The 26878-nt window shown below is 44.4% G+C and overlaps 1 protein-coding gene and 1 long non-coding RNA gene across 4 annotated transcripts in view; one reads left to right on the top strand and one right to left on the bottom strand.

The window, feature by feature from the left end:
* Positions 1 to 26878, bottom strand: part of FKBPL (FKBP prolyl isomerase like) — a 35512-nt gene that overhangs the window by 5180 nt on the left and 3454 nt on the right. The window contains exon 1 of one of the 3 annotated variants that reach the window (XM_077483562.1): positions 2059 to 2179. The exons of 1 other annotated variant lie outside the window; for it this stretch is intronic. The gene's annotated coding sequence lies outside the window, so the exon portion shown is untranslated. Of the gene's footprint in view, positions 1 to 1738; positions 1803 to 2058; positions 2180 to 26878 lie in introns of those variants that run through there. One more of the 3 variants, XM_077483577.1, reaches the window with a different exon arrangement.
* Positions 2181 to 26878, top strand: LOC143983651 (uncharacterized). Its single transcript, XR_013274630.1, has 3 exons — positions 2181 to 2394; positions 15161 to 15265; positions 26581 to 26878. It is a non-coding gene; the product is annotated as an uncharacterized LOC143983651 (long non-coding RNA).

Here is a 26878-nt window from a genome sequence, read left to right as displayed (position 1 = left end):
CATGCGGGTTGTACCAAAGTTCATCAATCGATCAACTTGGGTACATTCAGCCTGCCCAATTTGAGAAAGATTTGAAGAATTCCCCAAGGGTTTTTTTTTAGCAGCAATTAAGCCTGCCCATACATGGCTCAGATCTCGGCCTGTTCAGCATATGCAACATCTGTGGCTAGTTTTAGTCCACGTTTGGAACCATGTGTCAAGTTATACCCATATTTAGAGTGTAACATTCCTCAACTGAATTACAGGGTGCTCCTTTCTAGAGCTTCCCATTTATTTTAGCCCACTCTCACAGCCTTCTTTTCCAGTAATCTGTGAATGGGAAGACTACAACTCCCATCTGCCACCAAGGCAGATCATGCTGACACAACTGCACTGTGACATCAATGCATTTGCAGTCCATGTTTTCCTTCCTCCAGCCTTATTATAAAGTTCCGTACAGACCTGTGGCTGGTTGCAAGTAAGGTGAGCTCCGGCGTGTTCGCACAGTCCACGTGCAGAGCCCGCCAGGAAGTCAGCGCAGAGCTGCGCTAATTACAGGCAGTGAGAAATTGCCCTGATGTGCGGCTGCAGAGATCGGGAAATGTCTCACTGCCTGTGATTAGCGCAGCACTGCGCCGACTTCCTGGCAGGCTCTGCACATGGAGTGTGCGAACACGCCTGAGCTCATCCCTAGTGGTAAATAATGCAGAAGCCTGTGCATTGCACCCATGAATAAATGATGGACTTGGACATGTTTAGATCGGAAATCCCCTCAGGAAGCCACCACTGCACAATGCCAATCATAGGCAGCATGTGTATGTGCAGCTGCCTATGATTGGTGGTTAAGGATGGGCTCAGGTGTGTTCGCAACTCCACATGCCCGCCAGGAAGCTGACACTGCGCATCGCTAATCACAGGCAGTGAGACATTTCCCGAGCCGCAGAGAATGGCAAATGTCTCACTGCCTGTGATTAGTGCTGCGCAGTGTCAGCTTCTTGGCGGGCTCGGGTACGTGGGGTTGCGAACACGCCAGAGCCCATCCTTATTGGTGGTGTGCAGCGACGGGTTCCTGGCAGGTTCAATCTGAACATGCCTGAGCCCATCATTACCCATCAAACACTGATCACAGTTGCAATTTTCTGCAGGCTTCAAAGCAAAAATGTGATCAATGCATATTTTTTTATTTCATTAATGTGGGTGCATGTATTAATATTTTTTATTTTTTTGCAAAAGGTGGACTATGTCTTTAAACTGAACCTGTTGCTTATCCCTGCACCACAAAAAGAGATAAGAAGGCAATGGGTTACTTACTGATCCCAACAAGTTTCGCCTACAGCAAAAACATCAGTTTTAGATGGAGTGACCCTTATAGCATCAAGCTGCTAGAAGAGCAACAAGAAAGAAAAAAAACAAACACACACACACATCAAGCATGACAGATATACGCATGTTGTTTAGAATGCATTGCATGTGAACAGATCCAGCCCCAGACCAGGGTACAAAAACGGGAGCATGCTGGCACTTGTCTTACTGCAATCACAGGCTCTGTGCATTATATCTATCTTCAGGGTTACCATGGATACAAGGCTTGCTATGTACTAGACTAAATCAGTGCATGCTGGGATTTGTAGTTGTACAGATCCAAGACCATGCATCAAGCAGGAATACAGTGCTTAGCATTACACACACACACACACACACACACACACACACACACAACTTTAGGACAGATCATCAGACACAGATCCATTCTGAATACCAGATGCTCTGCACAGCTTACTGACTCATGATATTCTGCAGCTACCAGGCTGCCATCGCCAGCCACTACATGGCACAGACATGATCAGATCAACAAGCAAGCCCAATGCATGCTGGGAATTGTAGTTTCCTGGGAGCACCCTACAGGACTACAATGCTCAGCAAGGTCCACACATTGCAAAAGCAAGGATGGGTGAGAGCTACAAAGCAGGGCATGCTGGGAACTGTAGTTCCATGGCAGCAGTTGCTAGTGCAGAACTACAGAGCTCAGCATGGCATGCCTTGGCAGAGATCAGGGAGAAGGATAACAGCTCTGCTCACCTTGCTGCAGGCTGGGCTGTGACTTCCCTAGGAAGTGCAGGCAGATGAGTAGGCAGACAGGGAGGGGGAGGGAGCCTCATTTCCCATCATGCTGTGGGGCCCCCCTCCCTCCTGCACTGCAGACTTGTGTAATGAGAAGTAACTGGGTGGGGTGAAAACAATTGCCAGGAACAGAGATCAGTGCAGACTGCAGAGGAGGGACAGTGACTGGTGCCAGAGACAGTGATCAGTATTGGGGAGAACAGTGACTGGTGCCAGAGACAGTGATCAGTACAGAGGAGGGACACTGACTGGTGTCAGGGACAACATACAGGATGGTATGATTGATCATTAATGGTAAGTATCCCCTGATAGATTATATACCCCTGCATGGAACAATCCTACACATATTAATCCCTTCATCTTCAACATGCCTCCTATGGACCACAGTCATTTATAAATCTTCACTGGAAGCTGATTGTTACTTCTTAATTTTTGTTACTTATTGTTATGTTATGTATTTGTTACGTGTTACTTTATTGGTAATTACTGTTACTTGTTGCTACTTATTGTTTATTTGTTACTTGTCACGTATTATATCAAAGGCATCAATACATTGTTTTGTTTTTTGTTTTGGGACAAGCAAAGATTTATTGTTGTTAAGATTATCTTGCAAAAAAAATTAAAAATTATATAATTTTTTTTTTTTTTTTTACAAGGTAAAAAAAAAAAAAAAAAAGCTGGAACAGAATAATGTGTGTGTGTTGTTGTTGTTTTGTCTTTTTAGTGTTAGGGCTTGTCTCCTTTTGACATTACATATTCAATGCTTGCAAATGCCCTGAAAATGCTCCTCCCATTATATTTATTTATATATAAAAAAAAAAAAATATATATATATATATATATATATATATATATATATATATATATATATATATATATATATATATATAATATTTATTTTATAATTTTTTTTTTTTTTTTTAAGGCTGAACTCCAGGAATTAGGTAAAATGTACCCTTGCGGCAGGGCCCCTCCCCAACCTCGCACTGCAAGGGTTAATTGCTTAGGTCTAGGGGTGCTGTAAGAGTTTGACCGATTCTGTCAATCTGCACAGTGGCCACTCACAGGCGCTCCTGTCCGAGGTCCCGCTCTTGCCTCTCCTTTCACGTAGTGCCGCCCTGCTCTATTCAGCAGGGGATTAGTCAGCAGTAGGGATGAGCTCAGGCATGTTTGCATGGTCCACGTGCAGAGTCCGCCAGGAAGTAATCACAGGCAGTGAGACATTTCCCGATCTCTGCAGCCGCGCATAGGGACAATGTCTCACTGCCTGTGATTAGCGCAGCGCCGACTTCCTGGCAGGCTCTGCACGTGGAGCATGCGAACACGCCGGAGCTCATTCCTAGTCAGCAGATCTCCTGCTGAATTGGTGTTAAATAGGAGGGATGTCCTTTCCGTCATCCATGACATCTGTGCCCATTCAGTTTGTGTTTGCATTTACACAGCAGATATGGGTGGACCGTGATAACTTTATGGGCAGTCAGATGCACACAGACTTGTGTCCATTTACATCAGGTTACCTCTGATCCATCATAGTTAGGTCCAGAATGAAAAAGTAGTCTGTTTACATCAGCCTGACCATAGAGATCAGGTCCACCTGAAAAACTGACTGGTGGACGTAATCGGAAAGGGCCCTTAGGGTTAATAGCCCTGCATTGTGCGTGATGACCCCCAAGGGACCTCATTTTGCATAATTCCTTAAAGCAGAGCTCCACCCATAAGGGGAAGCTCTGCTTTTCTGTCTCCACACCCCCCCGCGCTGCCACATTTGCCACCTTTTAGGGGGGAGCAGGTAGCTGGTTTTGACATGTACCCGTCCCCCGTCCAGCTTCCAGCTCAGTTCACTGGGGTGAAGGGAGCCAGAAGTTCTGCCTCCCTCCCAATACTGCCCATTCACAAAGCGCAGCGTGATTTGTGCATGCGCAGTAGGAAACCAGCTGTTTCCCTTAACCAAGATGGTGGAGGTGCCAGCACCCCCAAGTGCTGATTCAAGAATCCGCTTGGGTGAGGACACTGCTGAATGCCTGGACAGGTAAGTACCTTAATAGTAAAAGTCAGCAGCTACCTTGTTTATGGCTGCTGACATTTAATTTTTGGGGGATGAGGGCTGGAACTCCTCTTTAAGCATTATTTTGCACTGTTTTCCTAATGTGTGTCACTTCCCTTGGCTTGAGAACCTAAAGAATGCTAAGCAATTTCCTGCCTTGTTCTTAAATGTGCTTCTTCCTTTTTTTTTTTTTTTTTCATACTGCCACTTCTACATATGCTGCGCCATACATTTTCATTATTGTAGTCACTCAAAGCAGTTTTGCAGCATTTCAATAGCTGAGAAACTACATGCAAGTCGCCTTTTTCCCATTAGTGCAGACAAAGATGAAAAGTGCAGGATTTATCATCATGTGATGTGATGTGGTTATGTTTCAGATACCTAGGGGTGCGCCAATATCAGTACCCAAGAATTAGGCCAAGGTTGTAATAAAATTAACAATTTATTAAGAAAAGGACATAATTTAACCACTACAATACAGGGCACTTTCGCCCCCTTCCTTCACTGCCCAATTTTCAGCTTTCAGCGCCCTCGCACTTTCTGTTTCAATATGTTTATTGTGAATTTTGAATAAACAGTAATAAACAAGAGATTACAATCAACTCCTTGTGAGCCCTCGCAGGGGCCACTAATCATGAATATAAATCCAAAGGGCTAACCATCACAATATATTTCTAATAAACTCAGGATAAGGAAGGGAGATGAGCAAGAGATGGAATCTAGACTGGTTCAGTGTCAAACAACTCGTTCCTTAATCATGTTCTGCGAGTAAGCCCTGTTCCTACTACCCCCGTCCATGGGAGGTAGCAGTTTTTATTAGCAATGGGAGAGATTACTAAGGAGAGAGAAGAGAGACAGAGGACAGAAGAAAGAAGGGTAAGGAGAAAAAAAAAAGGGGGAGGAAAGGAAGGGGGGAAAGCTCGGGCTCGGACGCCCCGCCAGGGGAATTTAGACCAAGCCCAGGCATGCCGCTTGGAGCGTGGGGAACTCATAAGAGATCCACAGCTCCCAGATCTTTAGAAATTTAGCATGAGAATCATGGACAATACTGGACATACGTTCCTGAAGTAACATAGCGGTCATGCGTGTCTTAACCCCTTGAAAATCTACCCGTTGTGACTTCCAGGCTTGGGCAATGGTCCGCTTGGCCGCTATAAACAGATAGGTAGCCAGCTTCTGTTGAGGGCCGCGCAGGCCAGGAACCGGGCAATGTAGGAGAGCTAGCCTAGCGTCCCTTCGAATCGTTAGATGAAAGAGTGTCTGCAGTAAACCAAAGATCCTAGACCAGAACCCCACCAACCTTGGGCAAGCCCACCATGTGTGCATGACATCGCCTCGCTGTCCACAGTTGCGGAAGCATCTGTCAGTACTCCCAGGGAATGCCCGAGCCATGCGGGCAGGTACCCAATATCATCGGAACATTACTTTATATGCGGCCTCTAAGGTATTTGTGTTGAACGAGCATTTGGCGACCGTGTGCCAGGCTCTGTTCCAATCCTCTGGGTCAACTGGGGCCTGAAGGTCCTTTTCCCATTGAGTCATATAAGAGAGGGGTGCCGATGGCGGGCGACCATTCAGGGAGGCATAAATGGCCGAGATGAGGCCCGGGGACCCTGGGGAGTGATGGCAGGTATGTTCAAAAAAAGTTTTTTGGAAGGGATAGGTGGACGTGCGGCGCAATGCTACAATCCAGTGCTTTAATTGGATAAAGTGATAATGCTCCGTGACCGAGCGCCCTCGCACTTTCAATGACAATTGCGCTGTCATGCTACGTTGTACCCAAATTAAATTTTTATCATTTTGTTTGCACAAATTGAGCTTTATTTTGGTAGTATTTATTCACGACTTTTTTTTTTTTTTTTTTTGTGATAGAAGCGAAAAAATAGCGGAAATTTGGAAAAAGAAAAAACATTATTTTCTTTCTATTTTAAAAGAAATCCAATAAAATCGAATTTTGTCATAAATTTAAGCCAAAATGTATTCTGCTACATGTTTTTGGTAAAAAAAAATTCTGTTAAGTGTATAATAATTGGTTTGTGTGATCACGGACAGATGTACGCAAATTATCATGTACATATGTGTGCAGGTGATCATGGACATGTGTGTGCAGATAATCATTGGGACATGTGATTTTAGTGGGACATACAGGGCTGGACTTACCATTGGGCTTGACTGGGCTGAAGCCCATGGGTCCCTCCCAATAGGGGGCCCCGCCGAGATACTGGGTGTGACTGAGCCGAGGCGAGTACACGCGGCTCCGCTTGGGACTGTGAGAGGACCCGGAAGCCGCCGAGATACACAGGACTCTGTATCTCGGCTGCTCCATTTTTAAACTTCAAGGCTACAAATGACAAGGCTAATGACACTGGACAAGGCTGCAGATGGACACTGATAAGGCTGCATTGATGGGCATTTAAATGTAAGAAGTTTTTTTTTAAACTTCTCTCCTAAAAAAAATTTTCCTTAAAATTCCCTCCTAAACTTGGGGTGCGTGTCATACACCGATAAATACAGTAATATATAGAACATAGGGCCCGAAAATTACTCAAGCCCAGGGGCCCCCACCACCCTAAGTATTGCCCTGGGGACATATGTTTTTATTATTTGGGGACATGTGTATTTACACAGTGTTTTACACTAGACTGGTGATCAGTGAGTAAACAACAGCTCATACTCACTGATCACCAGCTGGCTCCAGTGATCCGCTCTCCACTCCTCAGCAATGACTTCCATGTGAGGAGAGGAGAGCCGATTGCCTAGCAACTGGCTGTTTGTTTACATCACATGATGGCTGTGATTGGACACGGCCATCATGTGATCAGGAGGGCCAATCACAGAGCCCTCCTGCTGATCCGAGATGCGCCGTGTCCATGTGACACGAGCGCATCAGGATCGCGCCGCTGCGCGGGCACGATCCTCCTCCTTCTGAAGGACGTTCAGGAACGTCCAGTCAGAAGGAGAGAGCTCCCACCTGGCCAATGTATATACGTAGTTAAAAGCGATTTGTACATTAACATACGGTTAATTACAACCGTGCATAATTGGTATAAGTGGTGCCAAAGGAACGTAAACCCAATAGGTAATGTGGGGAGCTGAGATGTGTATCTTGACGTGATCCTCTACATGTTTCGCAGCTACAGCCGCTTCCTCAGGAGGAGTCAATCATTCTCATCTATAACGTAAGTATAATCTCATAGTTACATAGTCACAAAGTTTAATAATGAAAAGCAAAAAACAAAGATATACAATGCAATAAAGATATTTAATATAGGAGTTTCTATGGATTCGTGCGTTGCTTACTGGTGGAGACCAATGGAGCACAGAGCAGCACCTGTTGAGGCACCCAAAGGTAACCTCCCCCCCCCCCCCCCCCACGGCGGACACGGGAGACACTCTACCGTTGTACATTCACATCAGTCCCTACCCTCAAGGAGCTTACAATATAAGGTACTTTTTATAGACTAGAATGATTGCGTCCTCCTGAGGAAGTGGCTGTAGCTGCAAAACATGTAGAGGATCATGCCAAGATACACATCTCAGCTCCCCACGTTACCAATGGGGTTTACTTGTTATTTGGAACTGCCTGTACTAATTATGCACGGTTGTAATTAACTGTCAATTAATGTACAAATTGCGTTTAATTATGTGCTTTTCTTTATAAATTGTTAGTTTTATTATAACCTTGGCCTAATCCTTGGGTACTGAGATAGTCCTAATTCTCCCATATGCCAGGCGCGTGTTTTGAGCAGCCGCAGGTATTCTTTTTCAATATCCTATCACAAAGGATGATGGTACCCGTCCCTACCCTTAGACCTAATTGATTGAGGCAATCCCTCCTATTCAATTTCAGATACAGGGTTATTTGTATAGGTTGTGTTTTGCTTTTAGGCTATGTGCACACTAGCCTGCGTAGTAAAATACAGCATTATAGGCCTCATACACCAATGCAAGGTTTGTGCTTGTCACACAAGGATGCATAAGTGTTCTGTGCATCCCCATGCAGGGAGTCCCGTTCATGTAAATTGGGAAGCAGCAGCTGCATGGCTCCCAATCTGACAACAATGCAGGTGAATGCAGGTCCCTGAAAGCACACATTGAGGTTGATTTACTAAAGGCAAATATATTGCACACTTCAAGTACATTTGTTCTAGATCTGAGGGGAATCTCTGAAATCAGGGGAAGCTCTGCTGTTTTCTATCATCCACACATGTACAAGCAAAAATTCTTTGCAAAGTGAAGCTTTAGCTTATTCACAGATCTGTAAACCCAGCCTTACAATAAGGATAGCTGATGAGCAGAGAAAGTCCAGCAGTTAACGATCCCTAATATAGATAATCTGAGTAATAAAACTTCTTTTTTTATTATTGTAAAAGAGGGCAACATAAAAGGAGTGCGATACTTGACACTTTTTTGGCTGAATTTGGACCTGAAATGGAGGTAAAAAGTAGATATTTGCCAGCACACCAAGGTGGCGTCCAAACGGGTAGTTTATTGCATGATCACAACACAAGAAAGGTGCTACGTTTTAGCCCTTGTACACGCGGTCGGAGATTCCGACGGAATGTGTCCTATCGGACCGTTTTGTCGGATATTCCGACTGTGTGTGATCTGCATCGGACTGTTTCCGTCAGAATATCCGACGGACCAATTTTTCCAACTTGCCGGTAAAATTTTCTGACAAAATGCTCCAATCGGACATACTCCGATCATGTGTAGCCTACTCCAAAGGACAAAGTGTCACGCATGCTCAGATCAAATTCCTAGATCAAATTCCTAGACCAAAGCTATTGGCTACTAGCCTGAACGTAGTCCCGTCCTAACGAAATAACGTCATCACGTTATGTACAATCGGATTTTCCGACAACTTAGTCCGACCGTGTGTATGCAACATCACTTCTGGACCTCTTCCGGAATTAATCCAGTATCCAGGTGGTTGTTGCTGCAGCACCTAAATCTTGGGAGCTTATACCAGGATTGTGTACGATGGGAATATGAAGTATTACGTATGAAATGGAGGTAAAGACGCACAGGACTCTTCTGCTGTACGCTCCGCAGCCGCCACTAGAGGTATGTGAACCGACTCCATTGAGAGCCAGTCACAGTCTCCTGTCATGTGAATTGGTTGCAGGGAAACCCGCATCCAATTCGCAATAGTGTGAACCCAGCCTAAAGGTGCTCATCATATATTTTGGTTCTAATTTTGCCCTTCATGTACTTTATCCTTGAAGATAGTTGCGCACAAATATACTGTAGGTGCTGCTGAAAACTGATGACAAGGAAGGTGTGATTGTGCAGAGTGGGAGATTTTTCTATGGGAAGCTAAAACTTATTAAAGTCCAGTAAAGCGTGTCCATTTTTTTTCATCTGCTGCAAGTGTTCACTAAAACCCCTTTCACACTGGGGCATTTTTCAGGTGCTATAGCGTTATAAATAGCGCCTGCAAACCACCCTAAAACAGCTGCTCCATTCACTCCAGTGTGAAAGCCTGAGGGCTTTCACACTGGAGCGGTGCGCTGGCAGGGCATCAGAAAAAGTCCTGTCAGCAGCTTCTTTGGAGCGGTGAACTCACCGCTCCTCCCCATTGAAATCAATGGGGCAGCTCTGCTATACTGCCGGCAAAACGCTGCTGCGGCAGCATTTTGTGGGCGGATTTAACCCCTGTTCGGTCACTAGTGGGGGGTTAAAACCACCCGCTGGCGGCTGAATAGCGCAATAAAACAATGGTAAAGCGGCGGTAAAAATAGCGCCGCTTTACCGCTGATGCCAGTGGCAGCACAGCGTGAAAGGGGTCTTAGCCCCTGTACACACGGTCGGACATTCTGCCAACCAAATCCGTCGGATTTTGCCCGTCGGATCTTGTCTGAAACTGTTGCATACACACGGTCGGACTACGTTGTCGAAAAATCCGATCATTCAGAACGTGATGACGCAATTTCGTTACGCTGGGACTAGTAGCCAATAGCTTTGATGTAGGAATTTGATCTGAGAATGCGTGGCACTTGGTCCGATCAAAATTCTCTACACATGATCGGAGTATGTCCGAACAAACCAGTTGGTCGGAAAATATTTCCAACATGTTGGAAAATTGGGTCCGACGGAGATTCGGATGGAATCAGTCCGATGCATACCACCCACAGTCGGATTATCCGATGCCACTGTCCGATAAGACACATTCTGACGGATTCTCCGACCGTGTGTACAAGGCTTAAGTGTAAACACATTTGTACAAAAAATCCCCCGCAAAAATCAACATTTTTAACTAAGTTTACAATTTTGTGCTACACTCATAGCCATCTTGGGCCACAGGTTGGACATCCCTGTCTTAGGTAGTCCCTCACTTTACACAATTTTGGTAAAATCATAAAGGAGCTTTTTAGGGCTCTTTCACATAGGCAGAAGTTTTTACTACCCTCTGAAAAGTGATCTGTGCTGGAGGGTGTTAGATCACAAGTTGCCAGTCGCTCAGCAGGTGACACTGCCGAATGACTTGAAATACTGCTTTGCAACCATGAGTAAGCATTTAGCTCACAGTTGAGATGCGCCCGGGTGGATTCACATTACCTGCAGAAAAATGAAGAACATTTGTTTCTGCAAATAGTGATGGGTTTTACATAATTTTTTTTCCCAATACAATGCTGTTTTTCATCCCTTTTTTTTTTTTCCTGGTATTTTTTAGAAATGGCACAAAGTGACATTCCATTCATTTTTATGCACTGTAGGTCACCGCACAGATTTCAAAATGTAGTTTCTGTACTACTTTGTGCGATTTTTGGAGTACGATTTCCATTGACATCTGTGCAGAATCCTACACAGGTGTCTGTAAAATCGCCACCGAAATCAGACTGACATGCGGAAGTGAAATCGTGCGATTTCAGCTGAACTCACAGGGCTTCATTCCCACAGCTCAGTGCGAACATGGGCTGAAAGGTTCAGCTTTAGATGTGCTGGCACATGTGCAGTACTGGGGGGCTAATGCCTAACCCTGGGAGTATTGATGCATTGGAAGCCCACTTCTAAGGTCTGGTTTGTACTTACCTGTTTGGGTGGTAGGAATGAGCCCAGTGTTTGGGCAGATTGTTAAGTTTGGACATTCTATCCGAATGTTTGGGATATGTTTCCACTATTGCATCCCCAAAGTCACGCGAGTTTTCCGCAATTTTTTTTCTGCGACTTGAAGCAATGCCTGTGTATTCTTGAGGTCTATGGACCTCAAGTCTCAAAGTGGGACCAAAGTAGTGCAGGGACTACTTTTGAAGTCGCTGCGTCTTGAAGTTGCACAGATATGAACGGTAGTCATTGGAAATCGTGGAGTATGACTTTTCTTTCGACTTTTAAGTCCCAAATCACATGAAAGTCGCACTAGTGGAGCCTTAGGGTGTTCGGCACAGACTAACATGACCACTTCCAGCTGTTAATGGTTGCTAAGGAAGCAGTGTCTGTTTTTTCGCATTGGTACCTGATCCCCAGGGCAGTGCCCCCACCCACATGCTTTTTTTGTTTATGACACCCTTGCATATTAGCCCAGAAAATGGGGCTTTTTAATTTGACAGATCTGACCCTATTCATTTTAATAAGGTTCGAATTTGGTACCTGAATGGTTTTAAAGTACAGCAAACCCCTCCAAACTGAACCCAGGGCTGTACAGCTCATCGCTATTGGTGGGGGATACTTGGGGGAAGTTTTATATGTATATGAAGGTTTGTACTATTTAAATGTATTCATCCTTTAAAGCGGGAGTTCCGCCGTTTTTTTTTTTTTTAAAAGCCAGCAGCTACAAATACTGCAGCTGCTGACTTTTAAAATAACGACACTTACCTGTCCAGCGCGCCCGTGATGTCGGCACCCAAAGCCGATCTCTTGATCGTCTCTCGGGTGCTGCCGCCGCCATCTTGGGTATGGGAATCAGGAAGTGGAGCCTTTCGGCTTCATTTCCCGGTTCCCTACTGCGCATGCGCGAGTTGCGCTGCGCAATAAGGATGGACCCGCTGCCTCTGGGATCCGTGTGTTTCCCAGCAGGCAGCGGAGGACTTTCGGAAAGGGGCGTAGATTCTGCGGAAAGGGGCGTACCTTCTGCAGAATCTACGCCGGAAGTGGGTGCAGATACCTGTACTGTACAGGTACCTGCACCCCCCTCCCCCCTGAAAGGTGCCAATTGTGGCACTGGAGGGAGGGGAGGAGGATTCCAATGAGTGGAAGGTCCACTTTAGGGTGGACCTCCACTTTAAAAAGAAAGTTGCACTTAGAGTCAAAGTGCAATTATTATCCTTTTTTCCCTCTTCACTTCTCCACATGCATACTTACCACAATCTGGCCGCCACTGCTTTTTGTTTACATCCCAACCTGAAAATCTTCCGTACAATTGATCTATGTGCTGGCTGTTCTGCATAGTAGTTTTCCATGAATTTCTATGGGACCAGCTCTGAACATTTCCCTAAAACAGTCTATTGGGATCTACTACCCAGGGGTGGCCACAATCAGGATGTAAACACAGCAGAGGGTCGTAGCCACAAAACTGGGGAAGGATGGTGTAACTTAGGTCAGGGAAGAAGGGAAAAAATGATAACTGCTCTTATTTTCAATTTATTTTTTATTTTTTTTATGGAATGGGGTCCTCTTCACACCTTTTACATTTTATTTTATCCTACAATGCAGGATGGCAGTTCACTAAAAGCACATAAAAATTAGTTACCATGATAATCAATGAAGCTCTTGGCACCCATTGGCGTGTTGAGTTAGAGGGCAGTGCATCGCATTTCTAAAAAATCCTACTTGTTGCATTTTTTGTAAGGGTTCTTTCACACGGGGCGGATCAGTGCTGATCCGCCCCGTGGATATCCGCTTGCTCAGCGGGGATCGCCGGAGCGATCTCCGCTGAGCAGGAACATGACAGGTCCGTCTCTGCACACTGCACAGGGACGGACCTGTCACAGCGCCGCTCTCCCCTATGGGAGATCGGGTGATGACGGACCGCAGTGTCCGTCGTCGCCTGATCCGATCACGGATGAAAAAATAGCTTTTTCCTCCGTCACACTTTTTCGGATCGGAGCGGGTTGGATGTCAGCGGACTTGTCACCGCTGACATCCGATGCTCCATAGACCTCTATGGAGCATCCGTTCAGGTCCGCCTGAAAAACTGACAGGCGGGCCTGAACGGATCGTCCGTGTGAAAGGGGCCTAAAGATGCGTTACATTATAGTGAATAGTAGAGCTACACAATTAATCGTTAAGAACCAAAATCGCGATTCTACTCCAGATCCAGCATTTCCTGATTCTATGTAACAAGTGCAGAAAGTTCTCTGCTCACTTCTGACAGTTGACAAAAAAAATTAAAAATACATGCAGCCTGCCAAGTTTATCCCAACATCACTAATTATAAACATAGTAACATTTCGTTATAGATCAAAGGAATGAACTTTGGTCCATAAATGAGGTCAGTTGCACCACTTAAAGACTAATGCTGCATACACACGATCGTTTTTTCCGTCAGAATAAACTGACGTTTTTCTGAAATGGTCTGCCTACACACGATCACACCGAAGTCCGATCGCTTAGAACGCAGTGGCCTACAACGCATACAACGGGACTAGAAAAAGGAAGTTCAATAGCTGCCCTTGTGTCGTTTTTGGTCTGTTGGACCAACATACAGACAAACGGTTTTCCCGATAGGAATTGATTCCGTCGGAAAAATTTAAAACATGTTCTATTTCTAGGTCCGTCAGAATTTTCTAAAAAAAAAAAAAGTCTGCTGAAGCCCACACCACGATCGGAATATCCAATGAAATGATTCCGTTGGACTTTTTCTGCTGGAAAGTCTTTTTCTGACACAAGTTCTGACACTGACACTTTTTCTGACACTTGTAAGTTAAAATCTTTATTTTTTGCTAGAAAATTACTTAGAACCTCCAGACATGTATATTTTTTTTTTTAGCAGAGACCCTAGAGAATAAAAGGGCAGTTGTTGCAATATTTTATGTCACACAGTATTTGCGCAGTTTCAATCAAATAACTAAAAAAATAAATAAATAAGGGGGGGGGGGGGGTCACATAGTCAAAAGTTATATAGCAACAAGCCCAGCTCTGCACCTTATGGGTGGTCATGAGAAACCATTATGGTTTGGAAGGTAAACATCCATATGCAAAGCTGAGGCGACAAATAGGAACTCAAAGGAGACCCAAGACATAGAATCCTTGAGACAAGTCAACATACAAAAATAATGTAAAATAGAATGTAAAATAAAATGAAACGTTTACAATATATCGGGAGCATTGCAACCCGATGGCCCGCTTAGCCCAGGAATGGGACCATGAGGTGTAAAGAAGGATACACGTCGTGTTCAGAGGATATAGCCCAGTGATGGTGAACCTTGGCACCCCAGGTGTTTTGGAACTACATTTCCCATGATGCTCACCTACACTGCAGAGTGCATGAGCATCATGGGAAATGTAGTTCCAAAACATCTGGAGTGCCAAGGTTCACCATCACTGATATAGCCCATTATTGAGCCAAGGATATGTGGAAAGGGTGACCTTAATGAATTAAAAAAAAAAACTAAACATTAAAGTTAGCCCAATTTTTTTTTGTAGATGATGTTACGCCGCGAGAATCGTGATCTTCATTCTAAGCAAAAAAAATCTTGATTCTCATTTTAGCCAGAATCTTGCAGTTCTAGTTAATAGCAATGCATGGGGAAAAAAAGCACAAAAATATAAAATATGCATTTTATTTGTGCTTTTTAAGTCACGTGTCCTATACTCCCAACAAACACAAATTGGAGACAGGAAATGGTGAAAAATAAGAAAAACGCATGTAAAATGTAATGCAATGCTTTATAAATGCTACAGAAATGCATTCTGCTTTTTGAGGAAAAGACGTGTGTGTGTGTAATTTAATGTGATGGTGTGAAGGAGCACTGATTCACTCAATTGGCACAACCAATAATGTAACAATATGTAGCTTGAATTTTGAGTTTCTTTTTTTCTTTTAATAAATAACCTTTTTATCTCCCTCCTGTTCAGCGTGCCGCTATGTGGCACGGAAAATATCCAACTCCAGACGTGGAGGCGAGGAGGTAACTGGGGCAGTCAGCGGATCTGCAAGACCATCATGTTCGCTGCTCCAAGGTAGGTCATTGCAAATATGTTGGCTTATAAATACCAATTTCAGAACCCCCCCCCCCCCTCGCTTATCTAACCTGTTCAGAAATATCAGGGCATAATGGAGACAACATAGGATGGTCTAAATTCCATTCAAAATAGTTATTTTGGTTTGCATAAAGTTGGAGATGGTTAGAACCTCTGTCAGGTGTTTATTACTGTCTGTATCGCTGTTGTGAATATTCCTTCTTGCTTACTGTCAGGACTTCTGACAATATTTTTATTGTTGTCCATTTTGTCCCTGTCCTGGTGGTACATGAAGCAATAAGAGTGCCACTAATGCTGCGTACACACAACCGGACTTTTTGTCGGACTAGGTCCGACGGTCTTCCCGATGGACTTTCGGTGGAGGTCCAACAGACTTTGCCACACACGACCGGGACTAAGTCTGTTCGAAAGTCCGTTAGTTTTGAATGTGATGACATAAACAGGACTAAACAAGGAAGTTTAATAGCCAGTAGCCAATAGCTGCCCTTGCGTCGAATTTGGTCCGTCGGACTAGCACACAGACGAACGGTTTTCCCGATTTTTTTTAGTCTGTCGGATAGATTTGAAACATGTTCTATTTCTAGGTCCCTCTGATTTTATTTTTATTTTTTTTATAAAAAGCGGTCGGACTAGCATGATCGGATTGTCCGACGGAATGATCCCATCGGACCTAGTCTGCTGGAACGTCCGGTCGTGTGTAAGCAGCATTAGAGTAGTAAAGACAAAGCTTAATAATAAGCTTAATGAGAGAGAGTATAATATATATATGTATTAATTACACACACACACTTTTTTATTTTATTTTTTATTTCAGGTAGAATATGGAATATGGGAGGATCATACCCATGTCAGTTTACTAGAGTTTATTATTACATTACATTTATTTCTTCCATAGAAAACTGTTATAGGTATATATTTTTATTTTTTTAAGCTGTTCTGAGATTTGTAGTTTTGTTATTCTTTGCGCAGCCTCAAGGTGGCAGTGCAGGCTACATGCTCGACATGACTAATTCCATTACTTGCAGCAGTAACACACGCTTCAGCAGATATGAGAACTTGCGCCCAGACTATTCCTCCCCAAGTATTTGCATATTCTGAACAATAACACAAGCCCTTGCTGACCTCTGTAGCTATAAGCATTGTGAAAAAAATTGTCTTCAAAGCTTGTTTTACAACAGAGACACTGAAACCTTTTTATTTCTGTTATATCCCTTTCACACGGGCGCCTTCATGTTATGGATTCTGCTTGCTCGGCAGATGATCGCTCCGCTGATCCCCACTGAGCAGTCGGATGACAGGTCCTGTCTGCTCCGCTGTGCAGAGCGAACACAGACACAGTCGTGCTCTCCTCTATGGGGAAATCGGATGGAAACGCACTGTTTGTCCGTTTCCAATCTGATCCGCCACATGGATGGAAAATAAGACCATTGTCTGTCTAGCAAACCTGATCGGACAGCCCATTTAAAAGGGGCCTAACTTTTCGTTTTGCAGTTGCCTTCTAACACAGCAGGTGCTTCTTAGTCAGTAGAAACTGACTGAAATCTGGCTTTAGGCTGGGTTCACACTTGTGCGGTTTCCAGTGCGTTTCCCAATTTGAAGAAACGCACTACACTACATTTAACATGATTTCCTGTAGTTCATGTTCATGTCAGTGCGTTTTTAGCCATTGCGTTTTGTGGAAAGTGTCAGGGGCATTTTTGATGCTTTTCCGTAGCGTTTCACGTTTTTCACCTGCGTGACAACAAACACCTCCCCCCTAACAACAAGCTTCCCAAAAAACACAAAGGGCATTAGAAATGCAAAACGTGCCAGAAAAAACACATCAATCGCAAAGCTCATAGGTGTTTCCACCTGAATGCCAGGTTGGCCAGTGAATGGGGGAAGTACGGGTGCTGCAGAAGTGGTGGGTTCCCAATTAGGATTGGCAAATGCAGCAGGAAGGGCAGTATGGGATCAACGGGCCTGCCTTTGTCTTTTTGGTGGCAGCGGGACACTACTTGTGCTTGCCACCTTTGCCAGCTTGAACTGCACTTATGGGACTCGCCACATCACCAAGTGTTACTGTAGTGTTGGATGTACGACCAGGATGTACTAGGCCGTTGGTGCTTGCCAGTTCACCAGAAGGAATGGCGGCGCTAGTACTGCTCTGCTCCATACGAGGGACCTGCGGTTCTTGCACCTCAATGACAGCAGAAGAAGATCATGGTCTGGTATGCCTGACCTTGGCAGGGACCACAACTCTGTCACCAGAGCTATCTGTCAGGGTGCCGTTGTCGTCTACAGGATTGTATTCTGAGCCTGAATCGGACAGATGAATGACTTCCTCTTCACTATCTGTCATGCACAGAAACATGTAGGCATCTTCACTAGTGTACCTTCGATTTGACATTTTGGGCTCTAAATTTAATTGGTACACTAGTGAGACTCACAGGTAAAAAAGCTCCTGACTGTCAGCAACTGTATCAAAACGCTACCAAAAAAATTGTTAGCGTCCGCAGGCATCAGGCTTTGTAAGCGACAGTGATCGATTGTTATTGCACTTGGGTGGGCTGGGTGGAGGGGCTAAACGTAGGTGCTAGCAGGTATCTGGGATGATCCCGCTAACACTGTGTTTTTGGGAACCCTAAACTTTTGGGGACGTTAATATAGTTCTGATCAGATCAAATATTGATCTGTTCAGACACTATACTGCTAAGGGAGACGTATGGTGTGTGTTAGCGGTACTGGCACTAGCCTGACACTGCCTGGGGAGACGCAGACCCTATCTGACCCTAAAACCTAGCTTTGATCACCCGCCGGCTTTATTGGTTAAAATACGGCGGGTGCCCTGGTGCTATAAAAAAATAATTAGCTAAACTGCGTCACCCGTGACACTTATACTGTGATCACAGGCGACAGGGACTAATCAAGGGGTTAAACCTTTATTGTGGGGGGTTAGGGGGGTCCCCAGTCCTATCTTGGCCTAAGACTAATTATCCTAACACTGATTAGTGTCACTAATGACACTAGTACAGCGATCAAAAAAAAAAAATCTGATTGCTGTACTGGGTGACAGTGGCAGGGGGTGATTGGGGGGTGAATGTGTGCCTACGTGACCTGGTGTCAATGTAGTGTTGGTGCAACTCACTTTTCTGATGCGCTCTCTTCTGAGTCTGGAACAGAAAAAACCAACACGAGGGAGATGACATCACTTCCCCTGTCAGTGTTTACAGTTACACAGACAGGGGAAGGATATCATTCGTCAGGACCGATCACCAGGTCCAGGCCAGATTTCATTGGCCTGGGCCTGGGGATTGATCGGTTCCTGATCGACTCCGTTCGTCACAAACCCCCCCCCCCCCCCCCCCCGCCGGCCATGCGCCCAATGCTGCTTCGCCTGCCTGTACCATTCTGCCGTAGTACAACGGTCAGGAACAGGTTAATTTGTCGTACGAGAATTTTCGTAACCTCATCATTTTCAATATGTGACTACCATGCAAAAAAAACCCCCAAAAAACGGATGATCTGAATGAATGAAATACTTATATAGCGCACAATGCGAACTGAATCGCCTCTGTCGTGCGATTTTATGATCGTGTGTACGGCCATTACCCTATCCTACAAAATGTATTTCCACGCTGCGGGGCCCATAGTTTAGTCTGGAGACCCTCTTTACTGCAGCCATGTTGGTCTTATTTCACGGTCTCTGCAGTTTCCAGTCTAATGTCCCATCTTTGTTGCACTTTGCAAATGTTTCTGACTCCCTCCTGTTACTGCACTTGGACTCTGTGTGCTTTTCGGCCCCGCCGCATCACGCTGTACCTACCCACACACTTCTTCTTTGGCCTTTTAGCTTGTGGTGGGTGGTTCTCAATAATGCAGAGAGACACAGTTAATACTGGGCACTATGGTTACGTCCCTTCACAGGGGAGACCTGTGACGCCCTGCACTATCACTATGCACTCCGTCTTCTGGGGTGGAAAAGCTGAGCATCATTCTACTCAGAATAAAGAGAACTTTTTTTGGTGAAGATTTTATTTTTTATTTTTTTTTTGCACCTGCAGGGATACAATGAAAAAAAAGAAACCCTTTAGACTCAAATTCTTGCAGTAGTTCAATCATGGGAGAAATATCTGAGCTGCCATTGCTTTGAACATTTATGGTGGAGATTGATGAATCTGGATGATGGGTAAAATCTGTTCTTACATTGACTCTGGGGAGATGGTGATGAGCTACAGCTGTGCTATATAGCGAGGACAGCCTTGTGCACAGACAGTGCTGCTTATTCACAGAAATAGTTCCCAGATGGCTCTGCCAATTCTTGGCTGCTTTAGAGGAACATTTGCTTCACCCGTTCTAGCAACAGATCATTATAAGAGGGACGTCAATTTCCTCTTTGGTGTGTGCAGTATGGCTTTGCTGCCTTTCCATATCATAACGCAGCATGGGACAAAAACACTGTTAAATGATTTTCAAGAAATTTGATTCATTAAAGCAGAACTCCAATGTAGGCAGGTGCAGTCTGTACTCCCCACTGCAGGTAGCACTCAACTGAAGCGGCAATGCAGAAGGAAGGAAGTTGTGAAGAACATTTTGGTCCCTCTATGATTTACTACAGTCGCAAGGATACAACTGTCCGATTGGAGGGTGGCACCCCACGTGACCTCAGTAGTCATCTTGGGTCAGGCAGAGTCTATTTAAGACTCCAACTCCTGGATTTAGTGTGCTTTAAGCAGCTAGTGTAGGGTCAGGATCCCCTTCTGTCAGGGACAGTGCTTAGAGATGGGGAAAGGTTCTGGAGGAGCAGGCACAGTGCAGGGACCACATCTACCTCCCTTCAGGAAGCCTCCCCTTTGGGTGTGGACCAGCCAGGGCACATTACGCTCCTCAGGCGCTGTCAGCATCTTTCAAGCTTATAGACTGCTGTTACAGTTCAAAAGTGGCTCCGGATGGTCTTGCCTACCTGCTGAGCCTAGTAGAGTTGTGTTGGACCTTTCTACAATATATTACTATAACTTAACTTTGACTCGTGCCTAACTTGTGTGGTTACTGCCTGCCACACCATGCTGTACCTTGCTCACACTTGGCATAGTCGGCAGCATATGTCCCTGTTTGCAGCTGGTGCAGAAGGAGGAGCAGGGATCACGATGGTTCCATTAGGAGTGGCCTTGGCCTTAGTGTTTACATTTTAATGGGTCAAACATCTCTCTATCAGAGTAGGAAGAAACACCAGAGAGTGCTGCTCACCTGTATCAGGTTCCCACCCAGCTAATTGTGGCGCTGGCCTATAACTCCTTGGAGGATGAGAACCTCTGAACAGTGATGGTGCTACCAGAAGATTCTTGGGCCAGTCTAGAGCAGATTGTTGCATATCTGGAAGGCCTGTTTGGGGAAACTTAACAGTCCCGGAACTGAGACATAAGTTCATTGTCTGAAGACAGTAGGAGGACAAAAGCCCTTATACTCCAGCCCTGCTGTACAGGGACCAAAAGTGGATTATAACAGGTCACAGGACTCACTGTAGACTTCAGTGATACCATTTACATAAATTACTCCCTCGAATGCTGGATGAATGAAAAGCTGCACGATGTAGGATGACAGCGAGAGCATGACATCTCACTCTTCTGGTCAGCGAGCAAGTAACACATGGAATTAGGGGAGTATTTCACTTATAGCCTCTAAATTAGGTTAGACTACCTTAGTGAAATTATAGGTCTTCTTATATACATATGGATAATCCCAAGAGTGAGATCTCCCTGTCATAATTCCTGACCCTGCTCCTGTCAGCATGGGAGCTTTGGGTGTTCATCTTTTGTGTATTCCAGCTTATGCACTTACATTCTCCATAGTATAAAGTGATGCAGCAGTGATGGTTGGAACCCATTATAAAGGCCATCAATGTATCAGGGAATGCAGCTGTCTCTCATAGGAGAAATTAAAGTTGCCATTGCTGATCTCCTCACCCCTTTGGAAAATCTTAATTGGCTAGCTGCTCAGATAACCCACTTTATAATTCCACAGTGAACCTACAAATGCCAAATGTGTGGTGCAAGCATGCAGCGAGTGATGGAAGAAAATGTATAGTTAACTTGTTGCCTGTAGGGACTGCATGACCCTGGTGGGCAGGAGATGTAGCACTGGGATTCTGCAAGCCAAAGATCTGCCTGTAGAACGAAGAGATGCTGGAGCAGAGCCTAGCTGGTGACGTCAAAGAACTGCTTTTGGGACAGGCTGATTGATATATGTTGGCCAAACTCCAGGAAGTGGTGAAATGCTAAACTGGTGGTCGTTGTGTTACTCCTACACATTTATTGGAGGGTGGTCCTCTAAAATAAAATATGTAGACAAATCCACCCCCACACTCATACATTATAAGCCAAAGTATGTCTGTCATGTTGATAAGGGAACCGGTGAGTCCCAGAAACGCCAGTCTCACGTTTTGACACACATAGGCAAGTAAATCATCTTTCTGATTGGACTACTGGCATGCTGTATATGCTCTTGTAGAACATTTTACAACCAGGGTTCCTCCTAAGGTTCCTTGAGTGGTGAGCAAATTGATCTCCTACCCACACTGGTCACAAATACAGGGGGCAACTCTCCACTAACCACCAAGTCAAGGTAGTGAGTTCTACAATGGACACCACAGTTTTCACTCTTTGTATTTTTTTCTATTAATATTTTAACTTCATTTGAAGATGAATACAAAATAACTTTGTCCACAACAGGTGGTTGTTAAAAAAATATGTCTTGGGTGTCAAAATACTCTATGAATACCACATTCATTACACTATTCTTTTTTTTTTTCAATTCTGAGTGACAAACTCAAATTGTTTGAGAAAACATGGAACCCCTGGATCAACTACTTAATGTGAGATGCATAACCAGTTATGATACTGTGCTCCTAGTTCGGATGGGCTATACTACTTTCTGGACCATAGGGTTAGTACATGGATTGAAAACTGGCTGCAAGGGCGAGTTCTGAGGATGGTGATAAATGGGGAGTACTTGGAATGGTCAGGGGTGGGTAGTGGGGTCCCCCAGGATCCTGTGCTGGGACCAATCCTATTTATTTTGTTCATTAACGACCTGAAGGATGGGGTAAACAGTTCAATCTCTGTATTTGTGGATGATACTAAGCTAAGCAGGGCAATAAATTCTCCGCAGGATGTGGAAACCTTGCAAAAAGATCTGAACAAATTAATGGGGTGGGCAACTACATGACAAATAATGCATTTGGGTGACAAAAATATGAATGCAGCCTATACACTGGGGGAGGGGGAAACCTCTGGGGGAATCTAGTATGGAAAAGGACCTGGGGGTCCTAGTAGATGATGGCAGCAACTTGCCATTGCTGAGCCTAACAAAGCAAACAGAATATTGGCATGCATTAAAAAGGGGATTAACTCCAGAGATAAAATGATAATTCTCCTGCTCTACAAGACTCAAGTCTGGCCGCACCTGGAGTATGCTGTCCAGTTCTGGGCATCAGTTCTCATGAAGGATGTACTGGAAATGTAGCGAGTACAAAGAAAGGCAACAAAGCTAATAAAGGGTCTGGAAAATATTAGTTATGAAGAAAGGTTGCCAGCACTGAACTTATTCTCTCTGGAGAAGAGACGCTTGAGAGGGGATATGATTTAAATTTATTAATACCGTACTGGTGATACAAATGGGATAAAACTTTTTTGTGGAAGGGAGTTTAACAAGACACATGACATGGCCACTCATTAAAATTAGAAAAACCCAAATTATACAATCATGCATGGGTGTAGCATAAGGGGTTGCAGGGGTCACAATCGCAACCCCGCCCCTAGCTCCAGGGGGCCCATGCAGCCTCCCTGTCATATTTTCATATCCTCCACAAAATCCAGCTTCGATCTGCCCTAGTGCCCCACACCCACGCTCTAGTAGTGGGCTTCTACTTTGCCTTCCACAGTCCACACCCCTCTGTTCCCATTGGCTGGGGAGAAGCTGTGAGCCATTTCCTGAATGGAGAGGAACATAAGGCGAGAACAGCCCAGGATGGGGAAGTGTCTGTGCTGTGTGCTGGCAACATGGAATGGTAACCGAGCTCAGCGAGGCAAGAGGAAGAGAGTACCATCCTGTAGCCACCATGGGACCAATGTCACTGGTGAGGTATGGCACTGCTCAGTGTCTCCTAGTCGCCAGCTGGAATTCTCTGTACACCCCCCCCCCCCCCCCCGGATGTCTACTTACCCCATTTCCCTGACAACTGAGGAAAAGATACACACCTCCAGGAGGTGACCTACTTGCCATCCTGTGAAGGCTGACAGACTGTGTGTAAATGAATGCGATTTCAGCCCTGTGTAGTGTGGGGGGGAGCTGTATTCAGTGCTGGGATTGGAAAGGAGCTCTGCCAAGTTACCTGCCTGGGGTCCCCATCCCCTGATTCTCCAGCAGTAATCCCTGTCCTCTGATGTAAAGAGGAACTCTGGGAATGCAAGACTCATAAGCAACTTTGAGTATCTTGGCATGTGTTGGATGTATCTGCACGCACGTTGGAAGTAGTGGGGTCCAGGTCAACTTATGCATCGGGGCCCACAAGCTTCAAGCTACGCCTCTGCAATCATGTAACAGTGTAAGTCATGAAATTGGCATCCAAAAAAAACATGAAAAAGTGAAATAAGGAACAATTCCAAAGCATACAGAAAAAGAGATATGGGAAAGGCACACACAAAGGTATCGAGCAGTTAAGACATAACAACCGTGAACCGCCTTTAGCCTTGTGCTAACAAAATGTGCCTATGGGTTTTCCAGGCTTCCCATCTGCATTGAATAGGTGAAAACTTATCTTGTAGGTCCAGGGTATACAAAATCCTCCCCATTATCATCACCATACCAATTCTGTCTAGGATGGAGGATAGAGGTACTACAGGGGACTTCCAGTGCAGAACAATGGCCCACAGAGTAGATACACAAATAGTATGTATGAGACATTCCTCCCTGCGGAGGGTCCCTGGGATTGTTGCTCCAAGTAAACACATTGGGATTGTGAGCTTCAAAGAAGTTCCAGATATTGCAGAAGCAACGGCAGTCACTCTTCTCCATACCGGGGCTAGCAGCCCACAATCCCAAAAAATGTGTTTGAAGGTGCCTGGCACTTGGCAGCCTCTAAAGCACAGTCCAGACATTCCTGGGAACATTACCTGGAAGAAAAGAGGTTTGACCTTAAACTACGTAGAGGGTTCTTTACTGTAAGAGCGGCAAGGCGGTGGTCTCAGCGGGGAGCATCGATAGTTTCAAAAAACTATTAGATAAGCACCTGAACGACTGCAACATACAGGGATATACAATGTAATACTGACATATAATCACACACATAAGATAGACTTGTGTCTTTTTTCAACCTCACCTACTATGTAATGATGTAAACTTTCTACAACGTATTGATCACATTTTAGCAGGGGTTCCCCATAACCTGAAAAGTATTTCAAGGGTTCCTCCGAGTTCAAAAGCTTAAGAATGGCTGCTTCAGTATGTAGCATAAAACTAACACACTCAATGCCAGTGCCCAGTAACGAGACCGTTGCCAATCCATTGATTACATGGATCAATGCAGAGGATCATGGGAGACTAATGTCTGAATCTTGATCAGGGAGGATGCTTACTAGCCAACTTTGGCTGATTGACAGATCTTTTGGCAGGGACCACAGGGATTAGTCATATGACCAAGCCCCTGCTGTTGTTACAGGACATGGTAATAGGGTTTTATTATTAATGTATTGTGATACAGTTAGGAGTAAATCTGCATTCAGTATTGGAATAAGCTGATTGCAGCCCTGTTATTACACTTGTAACAACACAGTTAGGTACTGTATGTGAAACGTATTTGCATTCAACACGTTTTTTTACTTTTGTTTTATTGGGCACGCTTTTGAGATCTTTACCCTTCTTGGTCAGAGGAGTACAGCTTTGATCTAGAAAACAGTGGTCTCCGAATTGTGGCCCTTTGCTTGCCTTTATCCAGCCCTTGGGGCACTATTCCTCCTCCAACAATGATGGGGTGCCATTCCTCCCACTAACACTATCAAAGGGCCACTATTCCCCACCATTGACACCAATGTTGGGGCACTATTCCTCCCACTGACAGTATTGATGGGGCACTATTCTACCCACTGACGCTAATGCTAGGGTACTATTCGTCTCACTGATACCATTGATGGGACGATATTCTTCCCACTGATACTAACAATGTGGCACTATTCGTCCCACTGAAGCCAATGATGGGCCATTGTTCCACTTACATTGGGGCATTTTCTACTTCCATTAGCTATTGTCTGCCCCCCCCCCCCTAAATCAAAGGACAATAAACTGGCCCTTTTGTTTAAAAGGTTTAGAGACCCCTGATCTAGAAGAAAAGTGTAAACCTCTAAAGCTTGTCCTGAAAAGCAAAAATACTAAGCTGGCCACTTAAAATCACCGCTAGAAATTTGTTTGAAAATGTTTGTTTTTTTGACTTTCTAATGGTGAGCGGGGTCAAATTAATGATCGCTTTCGAATGAGAAAATCGAAGGGGCAGGATGGAAAATATTTCTTAAACAAAATGCTAACTGCGAATTGGGGTTTTTGAATGGGGTGAAAGCATGGGATCCGTGTTCATTTTGGCAGCAAATTTCGATTTTGTTTTAGTCTTAGGACTAAAATGGCATTTTAGATTTAGTCCCATTTTAGTCTTCTGCAATTGTTTTAGTCATATTTAGTCCACTAAATCTCCTGTACATTTTAGTTGACTAAAACTCATTTTAGTCGTCTAAACTCAAATGGGTGTAATTAAATTGAATGCATTAGTTAACATTTCTCTACAATTTCCAAATTCATTATATACTGCTGGAGTGAAAAATCGAATATGTAATTATTTATGGTATTGAAGTATGAACATGACCTACAGACCAGTGTTAATTTTGAAGTCAAATTTCATTTTAGTTTTAGTCTTAGTCTTTTGAATAAAATATCATTTTAATTTTAGTCGACTAAAATAGTATTCATTTAGTTGACTAAAATTTTTTAGTCAACTTAAATTAACACTGCATGAGATTCCATTCAGTTAGCAGATCTGGGCTAAATTTTAGGGGCTTTCAAATAAAATTGATCGACTCAGTGATGGCAAGAAAGAATGTTCTGATGAAAAGTTTTTCTCCAGCTGAAAATCTACTGTGTATGGTCAGCTTTAGTACAAATATAAAACCATGACTTACAGCACTCCTGTGTACAGTGAATCGGTGTTGCGCGCAATAGTTGTATATTCAGTGTTTAAAATGCTAATCCCAATTTTATTTTATTTTTTATTGTAGGGAAAAAGAAAGATGGTGAAATAAAATCACAACCACCTACCCTTTCCACCCCACTGACCTCTGACACCTCTGGAGAATTCCCTAGTCCCCCCACCTCCGCGTCACGTGACCCGGTGCCTTATTCATGCAAGTAAAAATGCCGGCAGTCAAGAGAAAGGCGTCATGGCCGTCTTGATCCTTCAGTTCAGGAAAGTCCAGCAGATGAATGATCTTCCTTCCAGAAGCCTCTGATTACAGAGAGTGGGAGGGGGTGAGACAAAACCACTGCTGTGTTTCTGAATAAAGACATGTGACATTA

The sequence above is a fragment of the Lithobates pipiens genome, unplaced genomic scaffold, assembly GCF_037356315.1.
Source record: "Lithobates pipiens isolate NorthernLeopardFrog02 unplaced genomic scaffold, aLitPip1_a1.2 Scaffold_1, whole genome shotgun sequence".
Lineage (NCBI taxonomy): Eukaryota > Metazoa > Chordata > Amphibia > Anura > Ranidae > Lithobates > Lithobates pipiens.
This window is presented reverse-complemented; position numbering and strand designations above follow the sequence as displayed.